Genomic DNA, 3,961 nt, shown 5'->3' with positions numbered 1-3,961 from the left:
TCCTCCTCCTCCTCCTTCTCCTTCTCATCCTCCTCCTCCTCCTCTTCCTCTCTCCCTCTCTCTCTCATATGACTCCTTTTTCTTCTACATTTTTCCATCTAGGTAGTTTTTTTAAATCTGAGTCTTCCCTAGCTATGTGTAGGCTATCAAGAAGCCTGTAGAGAGCCATCTGTCTTTTATCATTCCCACTCTGAATTAATATGAATTTATCATTTTCATTGATCATACCTTATGGTTTCCATCTCTCCGCTGGGTTCTCCTGCTTATTTGTGCACCTTTTCCTTCTTTCCCACAACACCTTTAACACTAATCAGGATTATTTTGGATTATTTATCTGATGGTCATTATGAGTCCTGGATCTGTATTCAGTTCTGCTGTTTGCTGTCCCTCTTGACAGTGTTATGGTTGTTTTTTGCATTATAAACTTGGGTTAAAACTAGACATTCAGTGCAGGGTACTCAAACCTGAAACAGCATATGTACCTGGAATTGAGTACACTTATTCTGGCGGATGAAAGTGCAGGGAGTTGAGGCCATCTGGATGAGGGCTGAGCTAGTCAGCACTTGCACTTGGTTACGGAAGTCTCCCTCAGTGAAATTCTGTCTTTAGACCCATCTAATGTTGCCCCACAATTCTGATGAAGACTAGGTTGGTGGGGAGAGGTTTCCAATGTTCCTCTGTCACCTTCAGCTTTATGTTTTCTCTGTGAATCTGTGCTTCAGCCAGGGTCACTCTCCATGGTCTTATTTTTCTATGCAGTAAATTATGGCAGAGCCAGAAGGGCATTCTCTGTGGTCTTGGTTTGCCCTCAGGCTGAGGCAAGATCAGTGTCCCTCACTGTAAAGGATAGACTTAATGGCCCTTCTCTTCCCCTAGTGACAGGGGATTTCTACTGCCAGGGGCCAGATGGCTTCTGCACTTCCTAAAAGGTGGGGAGCTTTCCTGTATTTGCTCTAGTATCAGTGAATTGTCACATATGCACTGAGAAAGACAGCACTTGCCAGCCCTCCCTAGAAGACTGAGGCTAATTTTTACAGAGGAGATGAGGATCTGGGAAAGTTTCAGGGCTTTTCCTCTTTCTCCTATGAGATCTTTCTTGCTCCTTCCCCCAATCCTGAAGCATGGGGCATTTTTGAGATTGGTGTCCTGTTCCCCTTCTTTCTGATGGACCCCCAGAGAGATCAGTGAAGAAGATGCTTTACAGGGCAATGACTTGATGCTCTCACAGTGGCTTAATTCTGCTTGTAGGCATTTGGCAAATATTGAAATCTCTTTATGTAATTTCTTTAATTTTATTTTTGAACTCTTCTTATTTACTCTCATGACAATGTCACACCTGTTCGGGGCTTGGCCCCAGGTGTGCCTGGGCTCTTATTCTGAATGTGCTGAAAGGTGTCTGTTTATTCTTAGAGTTCAGAGGAGTTGGTTGCTGCAGTGCAAACTGTGATGGGCTCAGGAAAAGTTGTGATTTTGGAGACCACTCATTCTTTCTTTTTAGTAGGTTGGGAGCCACACTTTTTCTAGCTTTCCAGTCACTAAGTCAAAGCTGACATTCTACTGTATTCTTTTTAACAAAGCTGTGTCCATACTCCAAACCTCTTAAACCAGAAAAGCTGAGAATAACAGGGCTTATAGAAATAAAGCAAAATATTCCCATGGAATTTAGAAAGTGAATGAATAAGTAGGATTTTATTTGCATAGACTGATTGTAGAGTTTGACAAGAGAAAAGTAATGTGGAATGAACTTTTGACAATAATCCTTTGTAATTTATTGGAATTCTTTTTAAAGTGGTGTTTGGCCAAATTTTGTAAATGTTTCATAGACACTTGGGAAAATGTATTAATTTTCTAGTGATTAAGTTAACATGATTAATTTTATAGATTAAAGTCTGGTTTGTAGTAATTAAGTCCCTATTAAATCTTATTAATTACATTATTTTTAGAAGCGAATTTTACATTCTTCAATTGTCAAAGTATTTTTGTATCTTTGTTTTCATAATTCTAATGCTTCTGATATTAACTAATTCACATTAATATATAATAGGGAAACATATTAATATAATCCTTAAGGATTTCTACAGCTCTGCTTAGCTCAGCTTACCATTACATGAACTTTGTAGCATAAAATAATGTTATAAACTAGTATTATTTTTGCTACCTATAACTTCCCAGATTGTTTTACTTTTGCACTTATCTTTATAATAATTATATCAATATTTCAACACCAGTTCATATATCATGATAGTTGTAATCCATTAGATTTTAAATTCTTTCTTGAGTTCTTGCATTTGATTCATGGATTAGTCAGTTCCTTGGATCCTAGAATAACCTTTTCAGAAAGTGTACATGAGTGGAATATTTTTGAGCCCTTATACATATTTCTGTTTCCATAACTCATAAACTCTTCTTTCATCTGTAACCATTTTATACAGCTGGAAGTTAGAGACTCTTAAATAATTTCAAAAACAAAATCATTACTGATGAGAGAAGGGGCTTTGATGGGAACAGTATCTTTCTGTGCTTAGGAAATCAGTTCTTGTATAGCAGGACAACTACCAAGTTATTCATAGTTTGGCTTTGTATCTTGAGGGTAGAAGCACAGTTTTTTATACATCTGAATGACTTCTCTATCTTTCTCAGACATATACAATTTAGGATGTTTTTTTCCAAGAAATTTGCATAAGTTTGAATGGTAGCATTGAATGTTTTATTAATTTTTGGGGGTGTTACATGCTGTCTTATAGTGACTATTTCAGTAGTCACTTATAGTGACTATTTCAAAAATGTCTTTAGTTTTATTTATTTATTTATTTATTTATTTTTGTGGCCTCTCAGTCCACTCTGGGTGCCAGGGATCAAACCATGGTCCTTGCACTTGCCTAAGCTTGCCTAAACAAGCGCTTTAGACCACTGAGCTATTTGGACTTTAGTCACATTTAGACATGGTTGTTTGTATCCTTGAGCTTCTCCATTACTGGGATAAAATCCTCATTATCCATCACTTAAAGGCAGAAATGACATGTTAGAAAGTCCTGCTGGAGGAGAGCTGCCAACTATGGCAGCCAGAAGGCAGAGAAAGAAGGAAGGAGCCAGGGACAAGAACGTACCCTTCCAGGGCACATCCTAGGAACCAGCCCGAAGCAGGCCCCACCTCCTAACAGAGTCAGCTCAGAGCTCATCACTGGTGACTGTCAGGGTCACTGGTAAGTATAACTCCCCCGTGATCTACTCATGCTCCCAAACCTCCACCTTCCAGCACAGGAGGCTTTTGTAGAGCCAGATAGGGCTAACCCATAACAATGTTAGTGACATAATAGTTACCTATTGAGAAACAACTTTTAGGATAACATCTTCTGTGTGGAATTTCAAGTCAATGGCTTTGACCAATTCACTGTTTCTTGATGTATAATTCTAAATTACTTTCTTTTTTCCAGGGGAAAGCATGAATACAGTCTCCCACTGCCACAAATGATGCAGTCGAGTTTCCCACATTTGGGGAGAATGCAGGGGTTAGCATGTCTGGAGTGCAATGGATGAGCTTCACCCTGGGAAAACCACCTTCAGTACCATGGTACCTCCCCTGCCAGGTAGCTAAAATTACTTTCTTATGGTCCTGTCCTGTTATGATTCATGGCAGCAAATTATTGTGAGATCTTAGTTTTTGGCTATGTTTTCAGAGATTTCTCCAAAAAATGAGCCTTACTACAGAAAAGGTTAACATCAAAGAGACTATCAAACATAAAACCTCCAGTATACTTCAGGCAATAGCATAGAGCCAGGAAGGGGCTTACATGAGACTCTATCCAAAGAGTTTGGGAGAAAAAGTTGGAATCAAGGCAAAGATGAAGTTGCAGTGTTCTAGAGAAGTAAGAGAAAGGAAATGAGAGAAAGGAAATGCTAGGAAGGGAGAAAAGTGAAGCTAAAGAAAGCATGGGAGATAGAGAGTCCAAATCAGAGTCTG

General features: G+C 39.0%; 1 non-coding gene across 1 annotated transcript; it reads right to left on the bottom strand.

Moving 5' to 3' along the window:
• Positions 1-3,431: 3,431 nt before the first annotated feature.
• Positions 3,432-3,595, bottom strand: LOC111812619. The gene has a single exon (XR_002818084.1). It is a non-coding gene; the product is annotated as a U1 spliceosomal RNA (small nuclear RNA).
• Between the last annotated feature and the right edge of the window lie 366 nt (positions 3,596-3,961).

This window comes from Octodon degus, unplaced genomic scaffold (genome assembly GCF_000260255.1).
Source record: "Octodon degus isolate 3935 unplaced genomic scaffold, OctDeg1.0 scaffold00131, whole genome shotgun sequence".
NCBI classification, from domain to species: domain Eukaryota; kingdom Metazoa; phylum Chordata; class Mammalia; order Rodentia; family Octodontidae; genus Octodon; species Octodon degus.
Note: the sequence above shows the minus strand (reverse complement) of the source record. Positions and strands in the feature narration are given on the sequence as shown.